General features: G+C 46.7%; 9 non-coding genes across 9 annotated transcripts; all 9 read right to left on the bottom strand.

Annotated features, from left to right (window-relative positions):
* Window positions 1–367: 367 nt before the first annotated feature.
* Window positions 368–558, bottom strand: LOC142267534 (U2 spliceosomal RNA). The gene has a single exon (XR_012733402.1). It is a non-coding gene; the product is annotated as a U2 spliceosomal RNA (small nuclear RNA).
* Window positions 559–1,945: 1,387 nt separating this feature from the next.
* LOC142267439 (U2 spliceosomal RNA) lies at window positions 1,946–2,138 on the bottom strand. Its single transcript, XR_012733334.1, has one exon. It is a non-coding gene; the product is annotated as a U2 spliceosomal RNA (small nuclear RNA).
* Window positions 2,139–4,327: 2,189 nt separating this feature from the next.
* LOC142267533 (U2 spliceosomal RNA) lies at window positions 4,328–4,518 on the bottom strand. The gene has a single exon (XR_012733401.1). It is a non-coding gene; the product is annotated as a U2 spliceosomal RNA (small nuclear RNA).
* A 1,387-nt stretch (window positions 4,519–5,905) lies between these two features.
* Window positions 5,906–6,096, bottom strand: LOC142267532 (U2 spliceosomal RNA). Its single transcript, XR_012733400.1, has one exon. It is a non-coding gene; the product is annotated as a U2 spliceosomal RNA (small nuclear RNA).
* Window positions 6,097–7,483: 1,387 nt separating this feature from the next.
* Window positions 7,484–7,674, bottom strand: LOC142267531 (U2 spliceosomal RNA). Its single transcript, XR_012733399.1, has one exon. It is a non-coding gene; the product is annotated as a U2 spliceosomal RNA (small nuclear RNA).
* A 1,387-nt stretch (window positions 7,675–9,061) lies between these two features.
* On the bottom strand, window positions 9,062–9,252 carry LOC142267530 (U2 spliceosomal RNA). The gene has a single exon (XR_012733398.1). It is a non-coding gene; the product is annotated as a U2 spliceosomal RNA (small nuclear RNA).
* A 1,387-nt stretch (window positions 9,253–10,639) lies between these two features.
* Window positions 10,640–10,830, bottom strand: LOC142267527 (U2 spliceosomal RNA). The gene has a single exon (XR_012733396.1). It is a non-coding gene; the product is annotated as a U2 spliceosomal RNA (small nuclear RNA).
* Window positions 10,831–12,217: 1,387 nt separating this feature from the next.
* Window positions 12,218–12,408, bottom strand: LOC142267526 (U2 spliceosomal RNA). The gene has a single exon (XR_012733395.1). It is a non-coding gene; the product is annotated as a U2 spliceosomal RNA (small nuclear RNA).
* Window positions 12,409–13,795: 1,387 nt separating this feature from the next.
* On the bottom strand, window positions 13,796–13,986 carry LOC142267525 (U2 spliceosomal RNA). Its single transcript, XR_012733394.1, has one exon. It is a non-coding gene; the product is annotated as a U2 spliceosomal RNA (small nuclear RNA).
* Between the last annotated feature and the right edge of the window lie 444 nt (window positions 13,987–14,430).

Genomic DNA, 14,430 nt, shown 5'->3' with positions numbered 1-14,430 from the left:
GTGGAAGCGGAGAGATCGCACCAGATGCCAATTCTAGATCTTATCACACCTGTGGTCACTGCAGCAGCAGGTGAATCCACTTTGTCCAAAAGGGATCTATTCCATTCAATTGCAAATGATCTAGATAAGACAGAGAACTGCAGCACGGGGACATAGCCGAGTTGGTCAGGTTGAGTGGTGATGAGTTTGCTATTTGGATGAATAAAGAAAGTCAAAAGTGTGAAAGATAAAAAACAAAAGGAGGAAGTGTGAAAAGTGAATGGGCCAAATTGAGGTGCATATGAAGACGTATGCTTTCTTCCAATTCATTAAATCGGGCTAATATGAATCAGGTGAATTGAGTTCTGCTTTTGGAAACTGGGTTAAGAAGGGGTGCACCGTTCCTGGAGGTACTGCAATACCAGGTCAATGCGTGGAGTGGACAGAGCAAGCTCTTTTTCCATCTCCCTGTTCTAAAAATCCATTTAATATATGGTCCCCAGATAGGGGACGTATCAGATATTAAACTGATAAGAACAGATACTACACTTGATCTTAGCCAAAAGGCCGAGAAGCGATAACCAGAATTGGTTTGGGCCTCGAGTGGCACCCTGGCCTATGCCGGACACATCTTAGGGAGAGAGAGCGAGAGGGAGACAAACCCACGCCTACACAAGACATTTTGTCACCCAAGCCAACCCTTGAAAAGGCTGCTTTGCAGAGCAAAAACAAGAAGAATGGTGCGTTTTGCAGCCGCCGCCCACTGCAATGAATCTGAATAACTCCTCCTTTAGGGCGCAAGCAACTCCCCTCCCCCTTGCAGTCTTTCCAATTCACGATACAAAAAGACGGACAGGACAGGTTGCCTGACTTTCCGTCACTGCCACCCTTTGCCATCCTTACCCGTAGAAAGCCCTTTCATCATCCCCAAACCCTAATCTTTTCCCTTTCCTTCCCAGCCCCCAAACCCTGCCCTCTGTACCTTTCTCACCACCCGCTTCCCTTCTCCTGTCATCCCCCTACCACCCGGGAAAAAAAGAGATTGCCCCCTCCTTCCACTAGCCCACCCTCCCACCCAAAGAACAACTTCTTCTGCGCAGCTTGTTTTCTAGGCAGCAGCGCTATTGTGATGTCATCGGGGGGCATTGTGACAAGCCGCCAGTGTTCCGTCTCTTCATGTTGTGCACAGTTCAAACGGAAAATACATCAACAGGCAGACTACAGAAAAGCTTACTATCAAAGGTTAGAGGGGGGCTTTCTCAGAGGGCTTTTTACAGTTTTTCTATTCCCAATTAGCCGTTTAAGTGTACTTATTGAAAGTAGTAATTCTTTCATAGGCCGCCCTTTCTTAGTATTTGACGTTCCTTATATTGCGGTATGAGGCTTCGCAGTAGGTTGCAAACATTCATCACCCATGACTGTCCCCAATTGAGCTCAGAAGCTCAATGTCTATCATGACCTCTCTTTTAGAATGTCCAAGAGCAAGCAAACTATTCCTCCAGGAGAGGGCGCCAACAGACTACTAAAGAGATCATCATTACTCAAAGAAAACCCCAAAAACCAATGCATGATAGGAATAAACAGGTAACTTTCTTTGGAGTGGAAGCGGAGAGATCGCACCAGATGCCAATTCTAGATCTTATCACACCTGTGGTCACTGCAGCAGCAGGTGAATCCACTTTGTCCAAAAGGGATCTATTCCATTCAATTGCAAATGATCTAGATAAGACAGAGAACTGCAGCACGGGGACATAGCCGAGTTGGTCAGGTTGAGTGGTGATGAGTTTGCTATTTGGATGAATAAAGAAAGTCAAAAGTGTGAAAGATAAAAAACAAAAGGAGGAAGTGTGAAAAGTGAATGGGCCAAATTGAGGTGCATATGAAGACGTATGCTTTCTTCCAATTCATTAAATCGGGCTAATATGAATCAGGTGAATTGAGTTCTGCTTTTGGAAACTGGGTTAAGAAGGGGTGCACCGTTCCTGGAGGTACTGCAATACCAGGTCAATGCGTGGAGTGGACAGAGCAAGCTCTTTTTCCATCTCCCTGTTCTAAAAATCCATTTAATATATGGTCCCCAGATAGGGGACGTATCAGATATTAAACTGATAAGAACAGATTTTTGATTTAATGAAGCTTTCCAAAGCACCACAAAAAATGCATGACCGAAGTCACACCAAAAACAGTGCAAAGGCTAGGATTCGTGTGGACCCCACCGTGAGGAGAGGGTCCCCAAAAATCAACCCCGTCCCTCCGAGCCAGAAGGCCACAGCAAGGGTCAGGGATCTTCGGTGCTCCCCCAAGCCGAAGCCTGGTTGAGCCTTGTCGTTGCTCCCAGCGTCCACCCAGGCATCTTACCCAAGTGGAGTAGAGAGCTACTAGTTATTGGTTTCGCAGCCGAAACTGCCCGGACCGTCAACCGGTGTTGGTTTCTCAGCCCAAGGCTAACCGGACCTCCAACCGGGTGTTGGTTTCTCAGCCGAAGCTGACCCAGACCTCCAACCGGGTGTTGGTTTCTCAGCCGAAGCTGACCCGGACCTCCAACCGGGTGTTAGTTTCTCAGCCCAAAGCTGACCAGACCTCCGACCGGGATTATAAAAATTTCCCTTCCTAGCCAGAAGGCCGGGATAGGGTAATATGCTCAAAAAGTATGAAAAGGCAAGGTACGGTGTGCTACAGAGCCCAAGGCTTGCCGGGGTCCCAAGCCAGCAAGCTCAGACTCACTCCAGGGTCGTCAGTCCTGGGGCACGTTGTACTATAGCCCCCCACCCTTACTCAGTCTAATAGCCTTGATCCTGGTAGGGCCATGTTTTCCTCTAGATGAATATACTATCCACCCAGAGTACTAGCAAGCGCAACCTTCCAGTGTGCAGTGTATCATTGTACTAAGGTGGCCTGGAGCTTAAACCACCTCTTCGAACAACACTACACATGATCTTAGCCAAAAGGCCGAGAAGCGATAACCAGAATTGGTTTGGGCCTCGAGTGGCACCCTGGCCTATGCCGGACACATCTTAGGGAGAGAGAGCGAGAGGGAGACAAACCCACGCCTACACAAGACATTTTGTCACCCAAGCCAACCCTTGAAAAGGCTGCTTTGCAGAGCAAAAACAAGAAGAATGGTGCGTTTTGCAGCCGCCGCCCACTGCAATGAATCTGAATAACTCCTCCTTTAGGGCGCAAGCAACTCCCCTCCCCCTTGCAGTCTTTCCAATTCACGATACAAAAAGACGGACAGGACAGGTTGCCTGACTTTCCGTCACTGCCACCCTTTGCCATCCTTACCCGTAGAAAGCCCTTTCATCATCCCCAAACCCTAATCTTTTCCCTTTCCTTCCCAGCCCCCAAACCCTGCCCTCTGTACCTTTCTCACCACCCGCTTCCCTTCTCCTGTCATCCCCCTACCACCCGGGAAAAAAAGAGATTGCCCCCTCCTTCCACTAGCCCACCCTCCCACCCAAAGAACAACTTCTTCTGCGCAGCTTGTTTTCTAGGCAGCAGCGCTATTGTGATGTCATCGGGGGGCATTGTGACAAGCCGCCAGTGTTCCGTCTCTTCATGTTGTGCACAGTTCAAACGGAAAATACATCAACAGGCAGACTACAGAAAAGCTTACTATCAAAGGTTAGAGGGGGGCTTTCTCAGAGGGCTTTTTACAGTTTTTCTATTCCCAATTAGCCGTTTAAGTGTACTTATTGAAAGTAGTAATTCTTTCATAGGCCGCCCTTTCTTAGTATTTGACGTTCCTTATATTGCGGTATGAGGCTTCGCAGTAGGTTGCAAACATTCATCACCCATGACTGTCCCCAATTGAGCTCAGAAGCTCAATGTCTATCATGACCTCTCTTTTAGAATGTCCAAGAGCAAGCAAACTATTCCTCCAGGAGAGGGCGCCAACAGACTACTAAAGAGATCATCATTACTCAAAGAAAACCCCAAAAACCAATGCATGATAGGAATAAACAGGTAACTTTCTTTGGAGTGGAAGCGGAGAGATCGCACCAGATGCCAATTCTAGATCTTATCACACCTGTGGTCACTGCAGCAGCAGGTGAATCCACTTTGTCCAAAAGGGATCTATTCCATTCAATTGCAAATGATCTAGATAAGACAGAGAACTGCAGCACGGGGACATAGCCGAGTTGGTCAGGTTGAGTGGTGATGAGTTTGCTATTTGGATGAATAAAGAAAGTCAAAAGTGTGAAAGATAAAAAACAAAAGGAGGAAGTGTGAAAAGTGAATGGGCCAAATTGAGGTGCATATGAAGACGTATGCTTTCTTCCAATTCATTAAATCGGGCTAATATGAATCAGGTGAATTGAGTTCTGCTTTTGGAAACTGGGTTAAGAAGGGGTGCACCGTTCCTGGAGGTACTGCAATACCAGGTCAATGCGTGGAGTGGACAGAGCAAGCTCTTTTTCCATCTCCCTGTTCTAAAAATCCATTTAATATATGGTCCCCAGATAGGGGACGTATCAGATATTAAACTGATAAGAACAGATACTACACTTGATCTTAGCCAAAAGGCCGAGAAGCGATAACCAGAATTGGTTTGGGCCTCGAGTGGCACCCTGGCCTATGCCGGACACATCTTAGGGAGAGAGAGCGAGAGGGAGACAAACCCACGCCTACACAAGACATTTTGTCACCCAAGCCAACCCTTGAAAAGGCTGCTTTGCAGAGCAAAAACAAGAAGAATGGTGCGTTTTGCAGCCGCCGCCCACTGCAATGAATCTGAATAACTCCTCCTTTAGGGCGCAAGCAACTCCCCTCCCCCTTGCAGTCTTTCCAATTCACGATACAAAAAGACGGACAGGACAGGTTGCCTGACTTTCCGTCACTGCCACCCTTTGCCATCCTTACCCGTAGAAAGCCCTTTCATCATCCCCAAACCCTAATCTTTTCCCTTTCCTTCCCAGCCCCCAAACCCTGCCCTCTGTACCTTTCTCACCACCCGCTTCCCTTCTCCTGTCATCCCCCTACCACCCGGGAAAAAAAGAGATTGCCCCCTCCTTCCACTAGCCCACCCTCCCACCCAAAGAACAACTTCTTCTGCGCAGCTTGTTTTCTAGGCAGCAGCGCTATTGTGATGTCATCGGGGGGCATTGTGACAAGCCGCCAGTGTTCCGTCTCTTCATGTTGTGCACAGTTCAAACGGAAAATACATCAACAGGCAGACTACAGAAAAGCTTACTATCAAAGGTTAGAGGGGGGCTTTCTCAGAGGGCTTTTTACAGTTTTTCTATTCCCAATTAGCCGTTTAAGTGTACTTATTGAAAGTAGTAATTCTTTCATAGGCCGCCCTTTCTTAGTATTTGACGTTCCTTATATTGCGGTATGAGGCTTCGCAGTAGGTTGCAAACATTCATCACCCATGACTGTCCCCAATTGAGCTCAGAAGCTCAATGTCTATCATGACCTCTCTTTTAGAATGTCCAAGAGCAAGCAAACTATTCCTCCAGGAGAGGGCGCCAACAGACTACTAAAGAGATCATCATTACTCAAAGAAAACCCCAAAAACCAATGCATGATAGGAATAAACAGGTAACTTTCTTTGGAGTGGAAGCGGAGAGATCGCACCAGATGCCAATTCTAGATCTTATCACACCTGTGGTCACTGCAGCAGCAGGTGAATCCACTTTGTCCAAAAGGGATCTATTCCATTCAATTGCAAATGATCTAGATAAGACAGAGAACTGCAGCACGGGGACATAGCCGAGTTGGTCAGGTTGAGTGGTGATGAGTTTGCTATTTGGATGAATAAAGAAAGTCAAAAGTGTGAAAGATAAAAAACAAAAGGAGGAAGTGTGAAAAGTGAATGGGCCAAATTGAGGTGCATATGAAGACGTATGCTTTCTTCCAATTCATTAAATCGGGCTAATATGAATCAGGTGAATTGAGTTCTGCTTTTGGAAACTGGGTTAAGAAGGGGTGCACCGTTCCTGGAGGTACTGCAATACCAGGTCAATGCGTGGAGTGGACAGAGCAAGCTCTTTTTCCATCTCCCTGTTCTAAAAATCCATTTAATATATGGTCCCCAGATAGGGGACGTATCAGATATTAAACTGATAAGAACAGATACTACACTTGATCTTAGCCAAAAGGCCGAGAAGCGATAACCAGAATTGGTTTGGGCCTCGAGTGGCACCCTGGCCTATGCCGGACACATCTTAGGGAGAGAGAGCGAGAGGGAGACAAACCCACGCCTACACAAGACATTTTGTCACCCAAGCCAACCCTTGAAAAGGCTGCTTTGCAGAGCAAAAACAAGAAGAATGGTGCGTTTTGCAGCCGCCGCCCACTGCAATGAATCTGAATAACTCCTCCTTTAGGGCGCAAGCAACTCCCCTCCCCCTTGCAGTCTTTCCAATTCACGATACAAAAAGACGGACAGGACAGGTTGCCTGACTTTCCGTCACTGCCACCCTTTGCCATCCTTACCCGTAGAAAGCCCTTTCATCATCCCCAAACCCTAATCTTTTCCCTTTCCTTCCCAGTCCCCAAACCCTGCCCTCTGTACCTTTCTCACCACCCGCTTCCCTTCTCCTGTCATCCCCCTACCACCCGGGAAAAAAAGAGATTGCCCCCTCCTTCCACTAGCCCACCCTCCCACCCAAAGAACAACTTCTTCTGCGCAGCTTGTTTTCTAGGCAGCAGCGCTATTGTGATGTCATCGGGGGGCATTGTGACAAGCCGCCAGTGTTCCGTCTCTTCATGTTGTGCACAGTTCAAACGGAAAATACATCAACAGGCAGACTACAGAAAAGCTTACTATCAAAGGTTAGAGGGGGGCTTTCTCAGAGGGCTTTTTACAGTTTTTCTATTCCCAATTAGCCGTTTAAGTGTACTTATTGAAAGTAGTAATTCTTTCATAGGCCGCCCTTTCTTAGTATTTGACGTTCCTTATATTGCGGTATGAGGCTTCGCAGTAGGTTGCAAACATTCATCACCCATGACTGTCCCCAATTGAGCTCAGAAGCTCAATGTCTATCATGACCTCTCTTTTAGAATGTCCAAGAGCAAGCAAACTATTCCTCCAGGAGAGGGCGCCAACAGACTACTAAAGAGATCATCATTACTCAAAGAAAACCCCAAAAACCAATGCATGATAGGAATAAACAGGTAACTTTCTTTGGAGTGGAAGCGGAGAGATCGCACCAGATGCCAATTCTAGATCTTATCACACCTGTGGTCACTGCAGCAGCAGGTGAATCCACTTTGTCCAAAAGGGATCTATTCCATTCAATTGCAAATGATCTAGATAAGACAGAGAACTGCAGCACGGGGACATAGCCGAGTTGGTCAGGTTGAGTGGTGATGAGTTTGCTATTTGGATGAATAAAGAAAGTCAAAAGTGTGAAAGATAAAAAACAAAAGGAGGAAGTGTGAAAAGTGAATGGGCCAAATTGAGGTGCATATGAAGACGTATGCTTTCTTCCAATTCATTAAATCGGGCTAATATGAATCAGGTGAATTGAGTTCTGCTTTTGGAAACTGGGTTAAGAAGGGGTGCACCGTTCCTGGAGGTACTGCAATACCAGGTCAATGCGTGGAGTGGACAGAGCAAGCTCTTTTTCCATCTCCCTGTTCTAAAAATCCATTTAATATATGGTCCCCAGATAGGGGACGTATCAGATATTAAACTGATAAGAACAGATACTACACTTGATCTTAGCCAAAAGGCCGAGAAGCGATAACCAGAATTGGTTTGGGCCTCGAGTGGCACCCTGGCCTATGCCGGACACATCTTAGGGAGAGAGAGCGAGAGGGAGACAAACCCACGCCTACACAAGACATTTTGTCACCCAAGCCAACCCTTGAAAAGGCTGCTTTGCAGAGCAAAAACAAGAAGAATGGTGCGTTTTGCAGCCGCCGCCCACTGCAATGAATCTGAATAACTCCTCCTTTAGGGCGCAAGCAACTCCCCTCCCCCTTGCAGTCTTTCCAATTCACGATACAAAAAGACGGACAGGACAGGTTGCCTGACTTTCCGTCACTGCCACCCTTTGCCATCCTTACCCGTAGAAAGCCCTTTCATCATCCCCAAACCCTAATCTTTTCCCTTTCCTTCCCAGCCCCCAAACCCTGCCCTCTGTACCTTTCTCACCACCCGCTTCCCTTCTCCTGTCATCCCCCTACCACCCGGGAAAAAAAGAGATTGCCCCCTCCTTCCACTAGCCCACCCTCCCACCCAAAGAACAACTTCTTCTGCGCAGCTTGTTTTCTAGGCAGCAGCGCTATTGTGATGTCATCGGGGGGCATTGTGACAAGCCGCCAGTGTTCCGTCTCTTCATGTTGTGCACAGTTCAAACGGAAAATACATCAACAGGCAGACTACAGAAAAGCTTACTATCAAAGGTTAGAGGGGGGCTTTCTCAGAGGGCTTTTTACAGTTTTTCTATTCCCAATTAGCCGTTTAAGTGTACTTATTGAAAGTAGTAATTCTTTCATAGGCCGCCCTTTCTTAGTATTTGACGTTCCTTATATTGCGGTATGAGGCTTCGCAGTAGGTTGCAAACATTCATCACCCATGACTGTCCCCAATTGTGCTCAGAAGCTCAATGTCTATCATGACCTCTCTTTTAGAATGTCCAAGAGCAAGCAAACTATTCCTCCAGGAGAGGGCGCCAACAGACTACTAAAGAGATCATCATTACTCAAAGAAAACCCCAAAAACCAATGCATGATAGGAATAAACAGGTAACTTTCTTTGGAGTGGAAGCAGAGAGATCGCACCAGATGCCAATTCTAGATCTTATCACACCTGTGGTCACTGCAGCAGCAGGTGAATCCACTTTGTCCAAAAGGGATCTATTCCATTCAATTGCAAATGATCTAGATAAGACAGAGAACTGCAGCACGGGGACATAGCCGAGTTGGTCAGGTTGAGTGGTGATGAGTTTGCTATTTGGATGAATAAAGAAAGTCAAAAGTGTGAAAGATAAAAAACAAAAGGAGGAAGTGTGAAAAGTGAATGGGCCAAATTGAGGTGCATATGAAGACGTATGCTTTCTTCCAATTCATTAAATCGGGCTAATATGAATCAGGTGAATTGAGTTCTGCTTTTGGAAACTGGGTTAAGAAGGGGTGCACCGTTCCTGGAGGTACTGCAATACCAGGTCAATGCGTGGAGTGGACAGAGCAAGCTCTTTTTCCATCTCCCTGTTCTAAAAATCCATTTAATATATGGTCCCCAGATAGGGGACGTATCAGATATTAAACTGATAAGAACAGATACTACACTTGATCTTAGCCAAAAGGCCGAGAAGCGATAACCAGAATTGGTTTGGGCCTCGAGTGGCACCCTGGCCTATGCCGGACACATCTTAGGGAGAGAGAGCGAGAGGGAGACAAACCCACGCCTACACAAGACATTTTGTCACCCAAGCCAACCCTTGAAAAGGCTGCTTTGCAGAGCAAAAACAAGAAGAATGGTGCGTTTTGCAGCCGCCGCCCACTGCAATGAATCTGAATAACTCCTCCTTTAGGGCGCAAGCAACTCCCCTCCCCCTTGCAGTCTTTCCAATTCACGATACAAAAAGACGGACAGGACAGGTTGCCTGACTTTCCGTCACTGCCACCCTTTGCCATCCTTACCCGTAGAAAGCCCTTTCATCATCCCCAAACCCTAATCTTTTCCCTTTCCTTCCCAGCCCCCAAACCCTGCCCTCTGTACCTTTCTCACCACCCGCTTCCCTTCTCCTGTCATCCCCCTACCACCCGGGAAAAAAAGAGATTGCCCCCTCCTTCCACTAGCCCACCCTCCCACCCAAAGAACAACTTCTTCTGCGCAGCTTGTTTTCTAGGCAGCAGCGCTATTGTGATGTCATCGGGGGGCATTGTGACAAGCCGCCAGTGTTCCGTCTCTTCATGTTGTGCACAGTTCAAACGGAAAATACATCAACAGGCAGACTACAGAAAAGCTTACTATCAAAGGTTAGAGGGGGGCTTTCTCAGAGGGCTTTTTACAGTTTTTCTATTCCCAATTAGCCGTTTAAGTGTACTTATTGAAAGTAGTAATTCTTTCATAGGCCGCCCTTTCTTAGTATTTGACGTTCCTTATATTGCGGTATGAGGCTTCGCAGTAGGTTGCAAACATTCATCACCCATGACTGTCCCCAATTGAGCTCAGAAGCTCAATGTCTATCATGACCTCTCTTTTAGAATGTCCAAGAGCAAGCAAACTATTCCTCCAGGAGAGGGCGCCAACAGACTACTAAAGAGATCATCATTACTCAAAGAAAACCCCAAAAACCAATGCATGATAGGAATAAACAGGTAACTTTCTTTGGAGTGGAAGCGGAGAGATCGCACCAGATGCCAATTCTAGATCTTATCACACCTGTGGTCACTGCAGCAGCAGGTGAATCCACTTTGTCCAAAAGGGATCTATTCCATTCAATTGCAAATGATCTAGATAAGACAGAGAACTGCAGCACGGGGACATAGCCGAGTTGGTCAGGTTGAGTGGTGATGAGTTTGCTATTTGGATGAATAAAGAAAGTCAAAAGTGTGAAAGATAAAAAACAAAAGGAGGAAGTGTGAAAAGTGAATGGGCCAAATTGAGGTGCATATGAAGACGTATGCTTTCTTCCAATTCATTAAATCGGGCTAATATGAATCAGGTGAATTGAGTTCTGCTTTTGGAAACTGGGTTAAGAAGGGGTGCACCGTTCCTGGAGGTACTGCAATACCAGGTCAATGCGTGGAGTGGACAGAGCAAGCTCTTTTTCCATCTCCCTGTTCTAAAAATCCATTTAATATATGGTCCCCAGATAGGGGACGTATCAGATATTAAACTGATAAGAACAGATACTACACTTGATCTTAGCCAAAAGGCCGAGAAGCGATAACCAGAATTGGTTTGGGCCTCGAGTGGCACCCTGGCCTATGCCGGACACATCTTAGGGAGAGAGAGCGAGAGGGAGACAAACCCACGCCTACACAAGACATTTTGTCACCCAAGCCAACCCTTGAAAAGGCTGCTTTGCAGAGCAAAAACAAGAAGAATGGTGCGTTTTGCAGCCGCCGCCCACTGCAATGAATCTGAATAACTCCTCCTTTAGGGCGCAAGCAACTCCCCTCCCCCTTGCAGTCTTTCCAATTCACGATACAAAAAGACGGACAGGACAGGTTGCCTGACTTTCCGTCACTGCCACCCTTTGCCATCCTTACCCGTAGAAAGCCCTTTCATCATCCCCAAACCCTAATCTTTTCCCTTTCCTTCCCAGCCCCCAAACCCTGCCCTCTGTACCTTTCTCACCACCCGCTTCCCTTCTCCTGTCATCCCCCTACCACCCGGGAAAAAAAGAGATTGCCCCCTCCTTCCACTAGCCCACCCTCCCACCCAAAGAACAACTTCTTCTGCGCAGCTTGTTTTCTAGGCAGCAGCGCTATTGTGATGTCATCGGGGGGCATTGTGACAAGCCGCCAGTGTTCCGTCTCTTCATGTTGTGCACAGTTCAAACGGAAAATACATCAACAGGCAGACTACAGAAAAGCTTACTATCAAAGGTTAGAGGGGGGCTTTCTCAGAGGGCTTTTTACAGTTTTTCTATTCCCAATTAGCCGTTTAAGTGTACTTATTGAAAGTAGTAATTCTTTCATAGGCCGCCCTTTCTTAGTATTTGACGTTCCTTATATTGCGGTATGAGGCTTCGCAGTAGGTTGCAAACATTCATCACCCATGACTGTCCCCAATTGTGCTCAGAAGCTCAATGTCTATCATGACCTCTCTTTTAGAATGTCCAAGAGCAAGCAAACTATTCCTCCAGGAGAGGGCGCCAACAGACTACTAAAGAGATCATCATTACTCAAAGAAAACCCCAAAAACCAATGCATGATAGGAATAAACAGGTAACTTTCTTTGGAGTGGAAGCGGAGAGATCGCACCAGATGCCAATTCTAGATCTTATCACACCTGTGGTCACTGCAGCAGCAGGTGAATCCACTTTGTCCAAAAGGGATCTATTCCATTCAATTGCAAATGATCTAGATAAGACAGAGAACTGCAGCACGGGGACATAGCCGAGTTGGTCAGGTTGAGTGGTGATGAGTTTGCTATTTGGATGAATAAAGAAAGTCAAAAGTGTGAAAGATAAAAAACAAAAGGAGGAAGTGTGAAAAGTGAATGGGCCAAATTGAGGTGCATATGAAGACGTATGCTTTCTTCCAATTCATTAAATCGGGCTAATATGAATCAGGTGAATTGAGTTCTGCTTTTGGAAACTGGGTTAAGAAGGGGTGCACCGTTCCTGGAGGTACTGCAATACCAGGTCAATGCGTGGAGTGGACAGAGCAAGCTCTTTTTCCATCTCCCTGTTCTAAAAATCCATTTAATATATGGTCCCCAGATAGGGGACGTATCAGATATTAAACTGATAAGAACAGATACTACACTTGATCTTAGCCAAAAGGCCGAGAAGCGATAACCAGAATTGGTTTGGGCCTCGAGTGGCACCCTGGCCTATGCCGGACACATCTTAGGGAGAGAGAGCGAGAGGGAGACAAACCCACGCCTACACAAGACATTTTGTCACCCAAGCCAACCCTTGAAAAGGCTGCTTTGCAGAGCAAAAACAAGAAGAATGGTGCGTTTTGCAGCCGCCGCCCACTGCAATGAATCTGAATAACTCCTCCTTTAGGGCGCAAGCAACTCCCCTCCCCCTTGCAGTCTTTCCAATTCACGATACAAAAAGACGGACAGGACAGGTTGCCTGACTTTCCGTCACTGCCACCCTTTGCCATCCTTACCCGTAGAAAGCCCTTTCATCATCCCCAAACCCTAATCTTTTCCCTTTCCTTCCCAGCCCCCAAACCCTGCCCTCTGTACCTTTCTCACCACCCGCTTCCCTTCTCCTGTCATCCCCCTACCACCCGGGAAAAAAAGAGATTGCCCCCTCCTTCCACTAGCCCACCCTCCCACCCAAAGAACAACTTCTTCTGCGCAGCTTGTTTTCTAGGCAGCAGCGCTATTGTGATGTCATCGGGGGGCATTGTGACAAGCCGCCAGTGTTCCGTCTCTTCATGTTGTGCACAGTTCAAACGGAAAATACATCAACAGGCAGACTACAGAAAAGCTTACTATCAAAGGTTAGAGGGGGGCTTTCTCAGAGGGCTTTTTACAGTTTTTCTATTCCCAATTAGCCGTTTAAGTGTACTTATTGAAAGTAGTAATTCTTTCATAGGCCGCCCTTTCTTAGTATTTGACGTTCCTTATATTGCGGTATGAGGCTTCGCAGTAGGTTGCAAACATTCATCACCCATGACTGTCCCCAATTGAGCTCAGAAGCTCAATGTCTATCATGACCTCTCTTTTAGAATGTCCAAGAGCAAGCAAACTATTCCTCCAGGAGAGGGCGCCAACAGACTACTAAAGAGATCATCATTACTCAAAGAAAACCCCAAAAACCAATGCATGATAGGAATAAACAGGTAACTTTCTTTGGAGTGGAAGCGGAGAGATCGCACCAGATGCCAATTCTAGATCTTATCACACCTGTGGTCACTGCAGCAGCAGGTGAATCCACTTTGTCCAAAAGGGATCTATTCCATTCAATTGCAAATGATCTAGATAAGACAGAGAACTGCAGCACGGGGACATAGCCGAGTTGGTCAGGTTGAGTGGTGATGAGTTTGCTATTTGGATGAATAAAGAAAGTCAAAAGTGTGAAAGATAAAAAACAAAAGGAGGAAGTGTGAAAAGTGAATGGGCCAAATTGAGGTGCATATGAAGACGTATGCTTTCTTCCAATTCATTAAATCGGGCTAATATGAATCAGGTGAATTGAGTTCTGCTTTTGGAAACTGGGTTAAGAAGGGGTGCACCGTTCCTGGAGGTACTGCAATACCAGGTCAATGCGTGGAGTGGACAGAGCAAGCTCTTTTTCCATCTCCCTGTTCTAAAAATCCATTTAATATATGGTCCCCAGATAGGGGACGTATCAGATATTAAACTGATAAGAACAGATACTACACTTGATCTTAGCCAAAAGGCCGAGAAGCGATAACCAGAATTGGTTTGGGCCTCGAGTGGCACCCTGGCCTATGCCGGACACATCTTAGGGAGAGAGAGCGAGAGGGAGACAAACCCACGCCTACACAAGACATTTTGTCACCCAAGCCAACCCTTGAAAAGGCTGCTTTGCAGAGCAAAAACAAGAAGAATGGTGCGTTTTGCAGCCGCCGCCCACTGCAATGAATCTGAATAACTCCTCCTTTAGGGCGCAAGCAACTCCCCTCCCCCTTGCAGTCTTTCCAATTCACGATACAAAAAGACGGACAGGACAGGTTGCCTGACTTTCCGTCACTGCCACCCTTTGCCATCCTTACCCGTAGAAAGCCCTTTCATCATCCCCAAACCCTAATCTTTTCCCTTTCCTTCCCAGCCCCCAAACCCTGCCCTCTGTACCTTTCTCACCACCCGCTTCCCTTCTCCTGTCATCCCCCTAC

This window comes from Anomaloglossus baeobatrachus, unplaced genomic scaffold (genome assembly GCF_048569485.1).
Source record: "Anomaloglossus baeobatrachus isolate aAnoBae1 unplaced genomic scaffold, aAnoBae1.hap1 Scaffold_295, whole genome shotgun sequence".
NCBI classification, from domain to species: domain Eukaryota; kingdom Metazoa; phylum Chordata; class Amphibia; order Anura; family Aromobatidae; genus Anomaloglossus; species Anomaloglossus baeobatrachus.
Note: the sequence above shows the minus strand (reverse complement) of the source record. Positions and strands in the feature narration are given on the sequence as shown.